General features: G+C 36.9%; 1 long non-coding RNA gene across 1 annotated transcript; it reads right to left on the bottom strand.

Annotated features, from left to right (window-relative positions):
* Nucleotides 1–5,315: 5,315 nt before the first annotated feature.
* On the bottom strand, nucleotides 5,316–16,810 carry LOC114614490. The gene is made up of 3 exons (XR_003710336.1): nucleotides 16,765–16,810; nucleotides 16,032–16,082; nucleotides 5,316–5,353 (listed from the first exon to the last, which is right to left on the bottom strand). It is a non-coding gene; the product is annotated as an uncharacterized LOC114614490 (long non-coding RNA).
* Nucleotides 16,811–19,365: the final 2,555 nt, after the last annotated feature.

Raw genomic sequence — 19,365 nt, 5'->3', positions numbered from 1 at the left:
GTAGGGTTTCCCGTGAGAAAAGAAAGTGGGCGAAAGCTCAGACAGACAGACAAACATATTTACCCCTAGGTGGAAGGTACAAATTAAATTAGCCTGCTACAAAAGGGAGATGTTTTCTCCTTCTGTTCAGATGTCATGGTACTGAAGAAACTTAGACTGGGGCCAAAAAAAAAAAATGCACAAATGCATTCATTTGATCTACCATTCATCCTGATCCAAGGTCTAAACAGAACACATAAAAGAACAGCACTGTGGAAGGACTTCCTCTCCCTAGTTACCAAGTTGAGAGTTGCAAGGGAACATGGGAGCAGGGGGTTGGGATCTTTCTAGAATGTTTCAGTGTTGAGAACTGTCAGAGGATGTTACAGAGTTAATGACTGAATCTGAAATCACATCAGTATAATTCAATTCCATATTTCATAGAAAAAGCTGCTTTTTGTGCACAGTATGGTGTGTGTAAAGGTACATTGTGAACTTTCTTTCTCTCTGTAGCTGCAAACCAATATAGGCACTTCCAAAGAGTCAAGTATCTATTATAGTGCCTCATTAATATGCATGTTTTTGGCACTCAGTTTGGTTCAGCTGGTATGCTTTCCAGTATCTCATTCTTTATTTATATGAGACTGGGAGGTGTGACCTATGGAGCCAGTTGGCTGTCATGAATTGGAATATTCATTAAGCCTCATGAATTATGCATTAGACTGCTTATAATACTGAGATCCACATTTGATCTAGCCAGAACTCTCAACTGCTTCCCATTTGATGGAATGATCCACATTTTGGTCAAACTATACATGTGCTCCGTATACTGCAGAAGGAGTGAGTGTACATTTGCTACCCAGAAAGACTTGGAGATTTTGCAGCTCACATCTGACTAAGTGTGTTTCGTATTTTTGCATATAGAAAGGGCACAGCAGACATGCTTCTCTTCAAATAAACTAGATTACAGTCGCATTCTTCTCCAGCTTGAATACTACTTCCATCCATTACTGCCCTTGCCTATAAAAGTCAGCAATGACTGGTAAGCAGCCAGAATTGTAAACGACATATAGCTATCTCCTGGTGATCCACATATAAAAGCAACACGGAGTACAAAGAACATGGAAAGTGTTCTTAAGAACTTAGCTTCTATTATGAAAAACAAGGAAACACTTTTATGATAACCTTATTTGTTTTGTTACTTAGTATTGAGAAGTATGTCAAGCCTACACAAAACCTAATCTTCAAATTTTACTGATGATATAAAATGTTATAAAGAAAAAAAGTGGCTAAATTGTAAATATTTTTATTTTCAAGTATATGTATCAATATTAAATTTATATTATACTTAAATCGATACTTTTTAGAACAAAAGAAATCCGAACTGAGATGAACCACTAGATATTATGATTTTTTTATATACTTCAATAAATTCAAGAGCTAAATGCATGTCATTTTTACAGTCTTAGCATATGCTCTTCAACTCCACTCTCCCAATCTACTCTTAATGAAAAAATAGTTTTATATAGCCTTAATCTTAAACCTTTGATCATTTTCTCCATTGGAATGTGTCTATTATTTTTCCCAATGTGGACAGGCCTTAGAAGGCACTCTTATTCATGAAGGTAATTATTACCACAATTAAAGCCTGAAACAGAGTTTGAATGTGGTGAATTCCTTTGGCTATATTCTGGAAAAGTGGCCTAAAGAATCTATAGCCTGCTGTATAAGGGTCATGGGTGACTCCTGGGTAAAATGGCATTGTTTACAGATTTTTTAGTGAAGAGATTAGCTGTCATTTATTTTCACATACCTAACTGAGGCGCCTTGTGGTTCCCAGCAAGAGTGTGTTCTCGTCTCTTTCTCAGCCTGTCACATCCCTGTCAGTTTCAATAAAATTACTTACCTGAATTATGCAAATGAAGCTTTGTTATGTCCAGATCCCAGCATTGTTCTTCTCCACTACAGCTGAAAATTCTAGCAGACCCCTTGCTTACACTGTCTGATTCCAGGACTCCTTGGGTCAAGACCTTTGAACCTCGGAGCTTGACTTACGCCACAGCCATTTGACAAATCGCCCAGACCCTCACAAAAGCTGGTTGAGCCCCAGAGTGGCTGCTCTCTCTATACACCACTGTTTCTCTGTTTTGACATTTCCTTCTCACTTTTCCTCTCAGTAATTAGACAAAGGGAGAAAAAGACATTTGTGTTTAAAGAATGCTTTCATTTAGGACTGTGATAAATGGCTCCCCTTTCCAAGAAGCTGCAATCCCACTGCAGGACAGAGGGTTCCTTCACAAGAGCCTGGATAGGGAAGGCCTCCCACCAAAGCCTTCCCAGACTTTAGCTTTGCCGCTAAAGAGCCCACAGAGAGAGTCTACTGATTTCTTCTATTCTCAGTAATACCAAACAGTTGGAAAAAATGTAGCATGAACTTCCACATTAAAACTATCATGGTTCGAAAAGCAAAAATATTGAGTTTGTAATCTAAATAATTCTAGCAAAGCTGGAGGTTGAAAAAAAGCTAATAATTTTTGAAGTAATTTTCTTACCATTAAATATATTTCTGTTCCAATAATAAATTACATATTGAACTATAAGCCAGTCTTTGATGTCTCATCTAGCATCTTGAGAAAGAAAGCATTAACATGACTATCAGAGAAAGGGTAATTTTGAAATATTTTCAGGAAAGTTTCAGCATATGTGTTTTAGAATAAACTGTGAGCTTACCTTGTTATCAAAGGAAAGCCTGTCATGATGCAGGGAAATGTTAAAAGAGCATAACTTACATCAACTATGTTTTCATATGCTTGAGTTAATGTTTATTGTTCCACGGAGGGAGAAAGATTGCCAAACACGACAACAAATTGAAACTGCATGTGAACTCATAGTCTCCAGTTTGAGTGAGGAGTTAGCATGTTGCTGTTCATGCTATGGTTAATCTGTTGCTTGCACTCAAACCATAATCACTTAGTCAGAGTATTATTTCCCAAAGCAGGCAAATTACCTCAAGAAATCACATTTTAATTAATTTATTAGACCATAGAATAGATGTGATGTGGTTTTACTCACAAATTAAAGAATAACAATACAGGAAAATGTAAGACTCAAAAAAAATAAATAAAATTAGGTAATGCCAAGCTCAAAGTGGCATGTGGCATTTATATGGTTTGTAGAAATTTTCACTATTCTGAGACAGGTTAATACTGGGAAATATAACACATCACATAATTTTAAAAGAGCACTAGTTTTATTTTGCTGATTTTAAGTTATTAGATAAAATAGCTCCTAAAGGATTTTTAACATGTTTTTACTAAAATCAAAACTGGAAGGGAAAGCTGATTCAAATAAACTATTTAATCTCCCTTCCTCTCTCCTCTTTAGGTTTAGTTGAAGAGCTAAAACTGTAAATGAACGAACACATCTGAGATTCTATTCCCAGATCAAGACAAAGCAATGGAGGAATCAACTTTATTTGGAATTTTACTGAAATCTCTCTGAGGGAACAGGATCTTTATATGATTCCATGAAAAAGGTACTAGACCCAACAGCATGATCAACTTGAAATAATACAACCACAGGCCTAAAGGCCAGGAAGCATTCTGCTTCTGAGAGTTTTTCTCACTTGCAGGCATGCATTTAGTGAGAAAAGCAAACCATAAGAACTCGTCTGGTAAATTTTAACTGATACAGTATATGCTTAGCTCATGCTTCCATTCATTCTGTAAGTTGAACAGAACAGAAGTGAAGCTGCGGATACATAATTGAAATGAGTATCAGTAAAACTTTACAGCTCCCAGGTAGAAAAGAGCGCACAGCTTAGTGCAAATGGTAGCTGCTGATCTTTGGCAAATACAAAGCTATATTTGATGTATAAGTTCTTATTATGTGTTTTTAAGTCTATAACTATAAATGTATATAGTCTAACAAGTTGTTTACATGCTAATATGTGATTTCGACAATTCAAGAAACTTTTGTCTTTACAAGCCCTAGTGGGCTCCAATGTCAATACACTACATTCTTTATAAATTCTATTGTCTTTCAAGTAACCTATATGTTCTTACATGTAGTTAGTCAGCCAAATGAATCTTTATTTCTAAAGTAAAACACATGCTTTCCCTGATGGATCATGATGACTCACTCATCTATTTTCAGGGAGGAAAAAAACTTTACTTAATATGAACTCCCTCTAACAGGTCTTTTGTATCCAGGAAAGCCACAGACTAAATCTATTCATTCACTATCCTGAAAAGCAAAGCATACATTTCTTAGGCCTATCACCCACATTTAGTTAATACTTGATACAAGATTATTTTTATTAGTCATCTACTAAATTCTACTCATTCCTGCTCCTGGAAGCTTGAGGTATAAAAATAAGAAAAATAAGCCTGGTGAGATGGATCAGTGGATAAAGTGATTTCTGCATAAACATAAGGATCTAAGTTTGGATGTGTACGCTATAACCATATTGCTGGAGTGGAGTAAGACCAGCAGATACAGAGGTCAGTACTAATTAGCCACCCAAGCTAAAATATTGAGCTCTTAGTTCAACAAAGTATCCTGTCTCAAAATATAAGGTGTACATTCATTGCGGAAGACATCCAAAATTGATCTAAGGCCTCCAACAACTATACAAACAAGCAAGAACAGTATGAAATAATTTTGAAGCAAACATTACAAAAAGCTCAAAGCCTAAACTAGCAATTTTATAAATGTCACAAGTAGCTGAGATCACTTATAATGATGGCCATTGAGGATGTTTTAGAGTAAGATTATATCATCACTGATGATGAAAAAAATGTGCAGTTCAGTCATTCATTAGAAAAATAATTTTCTACTGTTCAGTGAATAGATGTGCTTATAGAGATTAAGTTGGTGATTTATTATTATTATTATTAAATCCTTTTTTATAGTCCAGTTGTATCCCCCTTTGACCCTTTGACTGTTCCTTATCCCATTCCTCCTCCCCCCACCCCATCCCCATCTCTAAAAGGATGGCCTGACCGCCACCGCCACCACCAACCAGATCTCTCCACTCTCTGGGGCCTCCAGTCAATTGAGAGCTAGGTGGAGTGCGTCTTCTCCCACTCAGGCCAGACCAGGCAGTCCTCCACTGTATATGTGTCAGAAGCCTCATATCAGCTAGTATATGCTGCCTGGTTGGTGGTCCAGTGTCTGAGAGATGCTGGGTGGTCCAGGTTACTTGAGACTTCTGGTCTTCCTATAGGGTAGGCCTCCTCCTCAGCTTCCTCCAGCTCCTCCCCAATTCAACCACAGAGATCCACAGCCTTCATCCATTGGTTGGGTGCAAGTACCTGCATCTGATTCTTTCAGCTGCCTGTTGGACCTCTCAGAGGGCAGACATTCCAAGCTCCTGTCAGTAAGCACACGATAGCATCAACAACAGTTTCAGGACTTGGAGCCTCGCCTTGAGCTGGATGTTGAAGCAATCCCACTAAAATCAGAGACAAAGATGACCACTCTTCCTATATCTATTCAATACAGTACTCAAAGTTCTAGCTAAAGCAATAAGACAACAAAAGGAGGTAAAAGGGATAAAATTTGGCAAAGAAGAAGACAAGCTATCACTATTTGCAGATGATATGATAGTATATATAAGCAACTTCAAAAATTCTACCAGAGAACTTCTACAGCTGATGAACAATTTTAGTAACGTTACTAGATATAAAATTAACTCAAACAAATGACTAGTCTTATTTATATAAATGATAAATGGGCTAAAGAAAAAATTAGGGAAAAAACACCTTTCAAAATAGTCACAAAAATATAAAATATCTTAGAGTAACTCTAACCAAACAAGTGAAAGATCTGTATGACAAGTACTTCAAGTATCTCAAGAAAGAAATTAAAGAAGACCTCAGAAAATGGAGACATCCCCCATGCTTATGGATTGGTAGAATTAACATAGTAAAAAATGCCTATCCTACCAAAAGCAATCTACAGATTCAACGGAATCTCCATCAAAATTTCAAAACAATTCTTCTAAGACACAGGAAGAGCAATTTTCAATTTCATATGGAAATAAACAACCAGAATAGTGAAAACAATTCCTACCAATGAAAGAATTTCTGAGGAATCACCATCCCTGACCTCAAACTGTACTACAGAGCAATCGTGATAAAACCTGCATTGTATTGGTACAGAGACAGACAGGTTGATCAATGGAATAGAATTGAAAATCCAGAAATAAAACCACACACTTTTGTATACTTGATCTTTGACAAAGAAGCCAAAAATATATAATGGAAAAAAGAAAGCATCTTTAATAAATAGTTATAGTCTAACTGTCAGTCAGTATGTAGAAAAATGAAAATAGATACATATTTGTCACCTTGCAAAAAACTCAAGTCCAAGTGAATCAAGGACCTCAACATAAAACCAGATACACTGAATCTAATAGAGGAGAAAGTAAGAAGGAGCCTAGAACTCATTAGAATGATAGGGGGAAATTTCCTAAACAGAACTACAATAGTTCAGGCTCTAAGATCAAGAATCGATAAATGGGACCTCATGAGACTGAAAAGCTTCTGGTAAGGCAATTTTTAAACATCTAAATAATGTGTAATGTTGTGCAAGTAAAAATATATTAATCTATTTTAACATGATTATTTCTCAGAAAGTAATCAAGCAGAACTTTCAGTCTGTAGTTATTTTGATTGCCTATAGTCTTTTTGAAAAAAAAAAAAAGGTCTTCCTCATTACTGTTCAAAAATTGGTAGAACTGTCTTAGGTCAACAGGATAGAGACTCTATTCAGTGCCGTGGTCTGAAATAAAAGACTATTTGACTTTTATAATGAAGCTATAATAATGGCTTCTACTTTCTGCCCAATAATTTTTTTTAAAAAAGTTGTATAACTTAATTTATTAACATGATGTTAACATCTTGTATCTATCTGCACATGCTTTTCTTCTACAGTGAACTTTAGGTTACTTTTCTGAAAGTCTTATCTTCCTTTTCAATTTTTTCAATAGAAGGTTACTGAGCTTCTACTCTCAGTGAGATCCACACTTCACACCTAAGCATGTGGCATCCACATCTTCTACCATGAGTTCTCACAATCAAAATTCCTATAAGTGAATCCCTACACCTTTTCTTTACAGTTCCTTCAGAAATGAAATGTATATATTTCCTTATGCTACATCCATCCCTGCCAGTGCTTCAATCCAAATTCTCCTAAATTTCTGCATCTAGAAGTAGCTGAACCTGCTTGTCTGTTCCTTATATCCATAAAGAGAGTCTCCAGTATAAAATTCAAAACCAAGTCCACTAGAACTTAATAATCCTCAGTAGCATCCACATTGAACTGAAACAAACTTAAGTATCTAAGCAAGGGTGAAAACCATTGTTGCAACATGCCTGGTCTTTTCTTCTATTGAGCCTTCATGATCCTCTTTCTGTTTCCCCAATCTGAATTACAATCTAAAACTCAACAAAATCTGTTCTTAATTCCATCAACCTTACAAGAACTTTCACACTCATTGGAGTCTCAAATGACTTCCTGCACTCTGGTGCTCTGTTGATTCATTAGCCATGGAACTTATCTGTTTACACCATAAAGCCAGGAGCTTTTCAAAAGTAGAAAATTGTTTCATTCTCTTTCTTTCAATTGCCTAGAATTCATTTGGTATTTATTTAATAATTATTAAAGGCAAGAGTCATCCAAAACAGAGAATTTGGTGTTATATTTTTTCTCTTGGAGAGAGGTATAAATAAAGGGTTTTCTGATTACTGGCTCAATGATATGCTGATTTGGGAAAAAGGTTTTATCTTTGTATTTTTCAAAAAGGTGATTAAGGTATTTACACCTCCCAGAGTTATATGGATCAGAAATGATGAAGGAAGGCCTCCAGAGATTAGATTACAGAGAATCAAATGAAAAATTATCTTGATGATACTAAAATTTGTTTTGAGATTTGTATATTACAGAATATACAGCCTTGGTGAATCTCCTCATCAGGCATGCTGAACTAACCTGCTTGAACTCCTGATGTCCTGGACTGATGGATTCAGTTAAGACACAAACATCAGAGACTAAATCAACCATTGATGTGGCCTTCTTAAGGACAACTAACTTTCCCATTTACCCTCCCCCCAACCCCTCTTTAAAATATCTCAACATGCATATTCAGCTTGAAGAAGTTATGAAGAGTCAGCACTCCAATTTCCTGAGCTTTAGGGGCTGGAGGTGGTTACTATTAGGTTGTCATTCTAGGTAATTTAGAAATGGTCTTGATTGGAACAGGGAGAAATAGTTAGAATTAATTACATAGCAATAATCTATTGGTAGAAATATTTATAACCATTACTAAGTTGTAGTCATAATTTCTTAGACGGTACAGAATTTATTTTGATACAAAATCAAGGGTTTCATTGCTATAAAATTCTTCTATTGATACAAAATTTTGTGAGTACAAGGCTTAGACCCAGTCCTTCTTAACTGTTTTTCTAAAGTGATCTGAGATGTTTAGTCTGTGAATTAAGGCCCTAATAGCAAATTCATGGCTCTGGGTTTATTGTTAGGGTGTTTTCTAGATTTTAATTAAAAATAGCTGAGAGTAATCAATGGACAACAGTTCAGATTACATAGATAGTTGGTTTTCAAAAATACCATAAGTACACAAAATATGACATTATGGACATTTCTTTTTTGAGGATCATTTGACTAGAGACCTGTCTACTCTACTCCTGACAGCACCCCTTTCTTGGACTCAAAGAAAAATTTGAACATCTATGGAGTTACTGCAGTAGTGGCAAGATAGCCACTAGGCAAGAATTTCCTTATTTCATCTACAGACTAAATGCTGTCCAAAAAAACCACAAATTATAAGTTAAGATAGCTTAGTTCTACCAAAACAGAATAGGCTTGTTCTTAATGATTCCTGTTTGTTTAAGGTCTGTCAAATCTTCTTGGGCCAGAAGGCTAAAGATCAGATACTTCAACATTTTAAAGTATAAGGGACTGTCCAGGTGATCAGCAGTTTCTATAATTTGGCTAAGTTTTGGAAGCTATGCTTTGTGCTACCCATATTTTTGGTTAATTCACTCATTCTTGGATTTCTGACAGGGTTGAAGACTTATAGTCTCATAGCCAACTCAGGCTATTTACTTTGAGAGAACAGATTTGAGAGCATGGTTTTCAGATGACATTCATTCTAAAGCCAGGATAAAAGCCAGGTGCAAAACTATAATCTTTTAAGTTAGGATAGATGACAATGGTTTTATTTTTTAATTGACAATAATGTTGGCTGGGTATTAGGTCTATCTTGTACCTTACAATGACAAATTGATAATAGCTGTGCTCAATTTATATTTTTAGAGAAAGTTTTTGTATTCTAATAGAAAGGGTGAAGTGTGGCAGAAATTTCCTGCCCGATGTATCTGCAGTGTGAGCCCTCTCATTGGACAGCGAAGAGGGAGGCAGAGCTAGGAGTTGGGAGCGAGGAGAACAGAGGAAAGATGGCAGCAGATGTATACTCACATGTCTTTAGCAGTCTCAGGTAGCTATTCCTATCAAAAGGTTAGATAATTGGAAAAACAGTTCTAATTGTGTGGACATCTTTCGCATTGAGTATTTGTTGGTATATAAATTCATTGGTTAACTTTAAGCATCTAGAGTTTTGATTTACCTGGTTGTTGGGTGCTGTGGCAGCTGACTGTGGGGTAAACGACAGTGGCATGGTACTAGCATTGCCTTGCTGTAGAGCCTGATGAGATGAGATGAGAATGCTCAATTCTGTCTACAGAACTGGGAGCTGATGGTTGTCTTTGTGCTGCGGGTGCCACCATTAGTGTGGAAATTTAGAGCCAGCAGCCAACCAGACACATTCCTTTTAAATACCTTCTGCAACATTATGTAAAATCTCTAATGAATATATGCTATCACTAACATATGAGAAAAAGGAAAAGGTAGGAAAAGGTAATAGAAGTAGGTCCAGCAAGTATTACTGAGGTTAAACATTAAATATGGGGTGGAGGAAGGACAGTTTTTAACACAGGATTCCAGATTCAGCTCCAATATGTAAAGAGCATAAGGGTAATTGACACATTTATTGAACAGGAAAAGGTCAACCAATCCAAAACGGCAAAGCTTATTTGAACCCTAACACAGCAAAAACTACCCTTTTAAGACTTGGGAAACATAAACAAACACCTTGAGAGTCTATACTGAGATGTTCCTTATAGAGCAGAAACTGCTGAAACATAATCTGGTAGGAACATTTGACGGAAATTTTTTTTTATTAATTGCAGGAGACTAAGAAGCTCCTGAGGATGCCAGTTTCCAGTTTCCTATCTTTTACTTCCAGAAATGACACCAGGATTACACTGTGGAGACTAAGACAATACCTATTTATACAACTATGGAAGACCAATCACTGAGAAATCTTATCGAACTTTTCATGGTCAGAAAGGTCTGGCTTATAAGGGGAAGATTTATCAAAGGAGACACTTGCAAAACACAACTGTACCCAAGTTACAAATAAGGTATTCTGTTCTCGTACCAATGGTTTATTTGAAGGAGAAGGGACAAGTATTCTAAAGAATAACAGCTTTGTGGAAATAGCCTGGAAAATTGCCATCTGGAAAAGAATATAGGGAGGAGGTATTCTAAAAGACATAATTTTGATGATCAAATCTATAGAATTAAGCCCTCTAAAACACCAAGGCTTTATCAGAAGACAAGTGAAATTATAAACTCCCACATATTTTATCACCATAGTATAATAGTGAACTGAAGCTGGGATGCAAAATATATACAGAGGAGTGTCAAGATATCTCAAAGACAGAGAGAGGGGTGGGAAGAAAGAAAAAATGGAAGAGGGAATGAAGAATGGAAAGAAGAAGGAAGGGAGGAAGGAAGAAAGGAAGACGAAGAGACTTATTTGTCTTCAAAGTGCTGAGAATATGCAACTGTGAGGCCTCATCCACAAATGGGACATCTATATCAACTCTTTATCCCCAAGGCTCAGAAAATGTAGAAACAAATGGGACAGGAAGAATTGAATGGCAGGAGGGTAAGAGACATGCTGTAAAGTGCTGTCCTTCAGACACTGTACATGTGCTACACACCTAAACTCACAGGAGCGGTGATTAACTTCTCTATAAGACCTGCACAAGATCAAACCAGCTAAAATTTCCAGCATGAAGTTTGCTATGGGTTTTAAGACATACCTCCTAATTGAGACACTATTGGCAATTAGAAGCTGCTAGTGAAGAAAGGGCCACATTGGAGGAGTGGGGGTTGTCCTCATACCACACCCATGAACATATGGGCAACACTAATTGGATTCAGTGACTTGATTAATTACTTGGTTAATTAATTATAATGGGGAAATGATAAGAAGGTCCTGGGAAGAGCTGAATGGGGAGAATGAGAGCTGGTAAAGAAATATTTTATTTATACATGAATTTTCAAATAATATATTTTTAATGAATAAAAAAGACCTAGGCAAAACAAATACCAGTAAAGTATAAATGGTGTATATAAGATGAAATTTATAATAAAAGGAAGAAAATGGAAGCTAAAATGAAAATTTTAATAGCAGAAATAAACCATGCTTTTGGTGGACTCACTGGTATTCTGGACAATTATCTAGTACAGAAATAATGTTATATTGAAGACAATGAGAATAATATGAACTTAACCAATGACTCAGCTCCTAAGGACACTTTCTGCTCATGAAGAAGACACAGGTTAGATTCCCAGGATCAAAATGGTGGCTAACAAGTAAGGACTTTAAGAATGTTAATAACTAAGAAAATAATACCAATAATAAACAAAGTTGAAAAGTTTCTGCACATGCAGGGCAACAATTAATTGCTTAAAGAGACTTTATAGAATGTCTATAGCAATCTAAAGAAAATATTTGCTTGTAGGTTGTAAGTAAAGTTCTTGTCTTAGTAAATGTTGCAAGTGCTGTGATGAAATACCATCACCAAAAGCAACAGTCTTAGGTCATCATTCTTTTGCTATGAAGACACACCAAGACTACAACATTCTTACAAAGAAAAGCATTTAACTGGGCTATTCTAACAGTTTCAGAGGTTTAGTCTATTATCAGCATAGTGTGAAGCCATAGGCCGGGGCGGGGGATAGCGGGGGCATTGTCACTAGGTCTGGCATAGGCTTTGAAATGTCAAAGCCCAGTTTCAGTGACAAACTTCAAAAAAGGCCATATCTTCTAATAGTGGCACTTCCTACTGACCAAGTATTCTAATCTATGAGCCTATGTGGACTAGTCTTACTAAAATGACCGCACCAAACTAGGGAAGAAGTTTATTTGACTTATATATTCTGAGTCAGAATCCTTAGAGGGAATCCAAGGTAGGAAGTCTAACCAGGCAGCAACCTAGATGCAGCAAATAATGCTTAGGTCATGGAGAAGTTCTGCCTTTTGGCTAGATTCTTATAGCTTGCTGAGCCTATCTTTTTATAAAACCCAGGGTTCTCAACCCAGGTATGACCCTACCCACAAGGGGATGGGCCTCCCCACATCAATCACACTCCTCATGGAATACTTATTTTTGCTGCAGATAGGGACCACTACAGAAGTTTACACAGGCCCAAATGCAGAATATAAAGTGCTCATCCCCTGTTGGCACATCTACAATTTAACTCCTACATCTAAGCATCAGAGACCATCACAGAGGAGGGAGTAAAAAGACTAAAAGAGCCAGAGGACCAGGACCAGCAGAGCTGCTACTAGAAAATGTCTTCTAGACATGACAAGCATGTCATGAATACCCTCACGAATTTTCAGCAACAAAGTTGTCTAAACAAGATCTGCATAACAATATCAATTGACATGATAAAATAGTCAAAAGATATTTCAGAATGCCCCACTCCTAGATGAAGAGCTACAGGTAATCAATGATGCTCAGAGAAGCAGAATCATCCTTTCCAAGCATAATCTCTCTGATAGATTATCTAGACCAAAATTATATACATGCACCTAAGTACGACACCAAATGGACTAAGTAGGCATAGTCTCTTGTTCTCTGCACATTGGTCAGTTTTGAATCTTCTTGGTAATCACTATATACTACAAATAGAAATCTCTCCAATGAGGGTTGAGTGATGCACTGACCCATGGGTATAACAATAAGTCATTAGGAGACAGTTAAATCTAGCAGAATAATACAAAAATGTTCTGCCTTATGGCCAATGTCCTGTTTAATAATAGATTCTTCGCATAATAATGGTTTTAGGAACAGGAAACTTTTCACAGTATTCACAGAACCTATGCAAGTCCAAGACAGACCAAATTGTAACATACTGAGGGGAGATTGTCACAAAATCCCACCCACCCCAAAATATAGAGTAAATAAGTTGACTCGGACAGATACAGACAGCCACAGCCAAACAGTAGATGGATCTTGGGGACTCTTTTGGAAGATCAGGAGGAAGGATTGCTCTACTGAAAGGGATAGGAACTACACAGGAAGACCAACAGAGTCAACTAATCTAGATCCTTGGGGCTCTCAGTCTGAATCACCAACCAAAGAACCTACATGGCCTAGACCTAGGCCTCCCTCACATAAGTAGCAGATGTGCAACTTGGTCTTCATGTGGGTCTTGAACAACTGAAATGGGGGCTATCTCAAAAGCTGTTGCCTGTATGCGACATATGTTCTTATTATAGCTGGGCTGCCTTGCCTGGCCTCAGTGGGAGAGGAATCACCTAGCCTCACAGACTAGAAGTGCCAAGGTTGGGGGATACTCAGAGGAGCCTCCTCCCTCTCAGAGGAGCAGGGAATGGGACATGGGAGAAGGATTGTGGGAGGGGACAACCAGGAAGGGGTCAGTGAGCAGGATGTAAAGTGAATACGTAAAAAAATAATTAAATTAAAAAACATATGGAGCAAATGGTAATTGTTAACTTCTAGGTCACCATGCTCTAGTAGAAGACCACATATCTACCAATATTTGAGCAACAAAATCATTATTGAAGGAATATGTCTTTAAGTAAGAAAAAGCTGGTAGGGTAAGCAAAGGAGGTGAATATGATCAAAACACATTGGAGAAAACTCAAAACTTTCCAAAAACTAATAAGGAATTATAGGAGAAAAAAGCAGAATATGCTTTAAATTCAGAAAGGACAGCTGATCAACAAATAGTGTTTTTAAGAGGATTTTCTTCAACATACTAAGCTTTGAGCCTAGCCACAAATCTTATCATTCAACTATCATTGGCTCAGAGTGGATCATTGATTTAAGTGAAAAATTCAGGACTAGGTATGAAAGTATAGGAAAATAATGTGGAGTAAAATCTCAGTTGTCTTGAACTTGGTGATAAAATTTTGGATACCCCAAATACAACTCATGAAGAAATGTAATGAATTGATTTTATTAAAATCAAAAATTGAAAAACATTATTTGGAATATAAGAAAATTGGAGACATTTTAACAAATATTTGGTGAATACTTTAAATGGAAAAGTTGTTCCAGAATTTACACAGAATAGTCATGACTCGAAAACTGGGAGTAAAGGTGCCCCACTAAAGGGCAACAAGGGTAATATATAACTAGATACCTCAAGAGAGTGGAGAGAACAGGCAAGTTAAAAAAGTAGAGTTCGTCCACATCATGAGTCACTGATAACATTCAAATCACTATTAGTAGGATAGAGCTACATACAAATCATAATTAACTGTGAAGTCTAGTAGAGTCATGATGCCAACTAAAGATGAAAATATTGAACAAATTTCAGAACCATTCTAAGAATAAATTAAAAGCTGTCACTTTACAAGATAATTTGACAGTTTCTCACAAAAGCAATAGCATGACCAGAAAATTGTGGTCTGTAATATTACACAGTAAATCTGAAAGCATGCATCAAACAAAGATCATCACTTGAATGATTATCAGCTTTATCATTATTTTTTGAATAATAGTCAGCTAAGTACCTTTAAGTAAATAAATTAAAAAGCAAATGTTAATGCCTTCATTTAATGAAGTACTATTTAGTATTAAAAAGAATGATCCATAAAGACACACCAAGGCATGGATGAATCTTAATATTAACAAGTCTGCGAGTGCAGTGTGAAAGTCTACATTCTGTGCAGTTTCATATCTCTGACATTCTAAAAAAGAAAACATCAAGAGACAGCATGACCAGAGCAGTGATTGATGGAAGGTTAAAATGAAGAGGAAAAAGTTTGACAAATGGATATCAGGTGGTTTTCAGAAGCTCAAAGCATGGATGTTAATATATCTAGTGATTTAAAAATAGATCTAAGAGGATGGAGACAGACTTTTCATCTTTGAGCTTCTCCATTACTTCTGCCTTCCTTTCCGCCATGTTTCCCAAGCCTTAGCGGGATGGTGTGCATGTTTTGCTGAACCTCCAACTGTTCTTTCTTCTCAATATCTTGTGTAACCATGGGTCATCCACTACAAGAAAAAGCTTCTCTCTTGAGTGCTGGGAGTAGCTTTTGTCTGTATATACTAACACGGATAGAGGGTAGATTAATGCTATGTCAGTTCAGCTGAGCAGCCATCTTAGCTCAAAGAGCTCTTCAGTTTTGGGATTTGGACCAGGTTCACAGTATTAGGTACAGATTTCCTCTGATACAGCAAGGCCGAAATCCAATTAACAACATTTGTTTTTCCCTATAACAGCCATACCCTCTGACTTAGTTAGGGCTTCTATTGCTACGATGAAATAACATTACCAAAAAGCAAGTTTGAGAGGAAAATATTCATTTGGCTTATGCTTCCACATCCATAGTCCTTCAGTGAAGTAAGTTGGGGCAGGAACTCAAACAGCACAGCAATCCTGAGATAGGAGCTGATGCAGAGGCCATGGGTAGGGTGCTGTTCACTGGTTTGTTCATTAAAGCTTGCTCAGCCTGCTTTTTTCTAAGTGTCCTACAATCACAGATTATGGAGGCATTTTCTCAATTGAGGTTCTCTCCTCTCAGATGACTCTAGCTTGTGTAAAGTTGACATAAAACTAGCCAACACACCTGCACTGCACCAATGGGTATATCTCATCTGTCAGATTGATATTATGGTTAATAGAGTTCACACCTGGTATAGACCATCAGTATCTTTACGCAGCAGCAATCTTCATAGCAACACCTGACAACATGAGAGATAGATATTAGATAGGAATCTTCCAGGCCAATTCCAGTTTGATTTCTCTATATCTCACATCCAAGTGGTCTGGTGCCTATAGCAGAAGGGTCTTATAAATGTATTTCTGTGAATAACTAATGGAAACGGTGCTATGTGCTGGACATCAGGGGCCTTTGTGTTGTGTTATGGGTATGGTAGTGTGACATTGGTGGTGGTGGTGCATGTAAGTGTGTGTGTGTGTGTGTGTGTGTGTGTGTGTAATGATTAAATCAGTAGTTAATGGAAAGAGCCAACTGTCATACTACTAGAGTTGTAATTTACAGTCAAAACAAGGAGAAAGACTCAAAGAGTTCATGTGCTAATGAATAACATTAGTTGGAGACATCTGTAGTGACTGATTAGCTGTTATAGAAACATATTAACCTAGCAACATATATAAACTTATATGTGGTATGGCTGGTTTAACCCCATGCATTTTATTGCTTTGTCAACTGAGAATTGTTAGGAACAGTACTCAACTAGCAAAAAGCACATTCAATATCCAGACTTTGGATCCTGGATACTAAGGCTCTTCTCCTTAGTGAAATGGCTAATTAAGAACCCAGGTATCCTTAGTGAAATGGCTAATTCCAGACTTCAACATTTTGTTTTAAAAGGAAATAGGGCATATTAATAAACAACTTACAGTATTGGAGATACATCACAGAAGGCAAGTAAAAGAGCTCTTAATGTCCCAAACAGGGAACAATTTCGGAAACATTGACCCAAAGTGTAACAATCTATGGAAAAAATCATAGTAGAATTTAGTTATAATTCAGATTCTAAATAAACATGAGTTTATACTAATGTAAGCAAATGATTGCATAAGTAAGTGGAAGAGAACAGACTAGTCTCTCATGTAAAAGAGCTCTGAATAAGTGATGAAGATTATACACCCTCAAGAACAGTTGTTTCTCTCCTGAAGCACTGACTGTATCTTTCTTCCAAAAGATATATGTATGATGGACAGAGACAATGAGTAACTTCAGAGCAAAGTATCATGTAAGACACTGCCCAAGTGGCCAAGTTCAACTTCAAAAGTGATAGGATTCATTTGGATGGTATTCACCTATTCCCCATGGACATAGTAAGGAGTCTGTACCTATACCTGTGCACAGTCGGCCTCCTCAAAGCCCATACTCTCATTATAACTCAAGACCATTAGAAAAATGAAATTGAGGGATACTGTCCAAAATATCGAACTGGCTTGACTCAAAATTGTCAATTGGACAATAGCAAATAAAGCCTGAGAAAGCATCATAGAAAGAAGAGTCCCAAAAACTAGAGATCAGAGTACATGTTGTGTTGTCCCCCCCAAGAGATCAGAGTCCATGTTGTCATATGGTCCCACCAAGTATCAGCAAGCATGTCATGTGGTCCCCTGGATTGGTTGGTGAAACAAAAGAAAAGAGCTCTACATTTAAAGAAAAAGAATCTGAATAAAATATCACCTTAGTTAATAATATAACAATAATGATATATTACATAATGACAGTATCAAACTAATATACAATAATAGAAAAATTTGGTCTAAGGTATATGAAAACAAACTGTGCTGGCTTTGCTATTTTCCAACCAATCTGAAACTACTCTAAAATAACCCTTTTATTTTAAAAGTTTTGTGATAAATAGGCATATGCAACTACATGGATAAAGGGAATTTTCAAAGTCACTTTCAACTCTGTGTATCTGCTCTATTTTTAAACATAATCATTTTAACATATACTGTAATTCATGATTCAGTTAGCAAATGCTTCAAAGCTTCTCAACAATTCGTAGCATACAGCTTGACCTTTAAGATTTTCATACATTTTGCCATACGAAAAAAGTGTTTCCATGTAATGAGCTTGATCCTCTGCCATACAGGCTCTGAATGTGTGTAACAAGGGCTGACAAAAAAGGATTTTTCTGTCTCTGCTGCCCTCTTCCCAACACCTGTCTGGCCCAACCAGACATATCTCATCCACTGCTCAATCTCCTGAGACTCTGAAGAAATATGGTACATGTAAGCTCAGAAAAAAAAAAAAAAGTCGTGGTAGAAAGCCAGGGATAAGGGCATTGTCCTAGAATTCTTTTGTCTATACTATGGTCCTGAGAAAACATGTCTGTAGCTGCCAGCATGGATAATTGTGACTTTAGGTTTCAGTAAGCAAACTCTTGGGGAAAAATGAGTGGAATAAGTTATCACTGATAGTATCCAGTCCTCAGTTTTCCCATTTGTTAAAGGATAAACTTGAAATCATGCTCCACTTCATCTCCTAATGAGGAAAAACCCTCAGGTAAGGCCCAGGTAGGGTGTTTACCACAGCCCTACCCGAGCAAGGTCAGTGTGATCCAGGTGCTAAATTACTCCCAGGAGAGGCAGGTGCTGAACTACCCCCAGAGTAGCAGGCTCCTGGAGCTAAATGTCCTAAGTCATATTCATACTCTCTCTTCTGTCTCTCAACAGGGACAAAGCGAGGTCAGAATAGGCCCCTGGAGGGCAACAGTGGGAAAAAGACGTGTGCAGCCTTTCTTTGGCAGACACATATTCATTTTTATGAGTTGGAAGCCTCTGGCTCCCTCCCTTGCACACCAGCCTGGGCTGCTGCAGGATGCATCTGTCTTGCCCTGTGCATTATTATTTTATTGTTATTACTCTCACCCCTTCCTAACTGAGCCAATGAGCAGAATTATTTTTATTTACTTTGATTTTTTGGATGCTGGAATATATTACTTCAATATAGTTTATAATCTCTATAGTGGCATATAATGGCTATAATTTAGACATTTAAAGGCAATTGCGCACATTCAGTATGTTCATGACATACAACTTTGTAATGCCCCCTCTTTCTGTATTAAATGTTTAATGTTAATAAATTGCAGTCTATTTTGTATTTCTAATATTTGTGTGTGTGTGTGTAAACTCACAAAATGATAATAAATGACATGATTTTTTCTGCTAAACTTATAGGTGAGAACATAATTGGTAATAGTTGATTCCAGAAGTAAAGCTCTAATATTGGGGAAATCAAACAGACCATAAAGATGTCTTAACATCTGACCTCATTAAGATTCTGAGCAGATACAAAAGTAACATCTTGATCCATTTGAATAAAATCCTTTCTAGCATCAAGCAAGCAATGTGCTCTTCAGCCAAGAGGTCTGTGTGCAGATGAATCATCTTCTGTCTGACCCAGACTCCTGACAATGAATAATTTCCATTGTAAACTAATTTTTATAATGTCCTGGTTTCAATGTCACCTGT

Source organism: Grammomys surdaster, unplaced genomic scaffold (genome assembly GCF_004785775.1).
Source record: "Grammomys surdaster isolate TR1022 unplaced genomic scaffold, NIH_TR_1.0 126391, whole genome shotgun sequence".
Lineage (NCBI taxonomy): Eukaryota > Metazoa > Chordata > Mammalia > Rodentia > Muridae > Grammomys > Grammomys surdaster.
The sequence above is the reverse complement of the archived record's forward strand: the minus strand, read 5'-3'. Positions and strand labels throughout refer to the sequence as shown.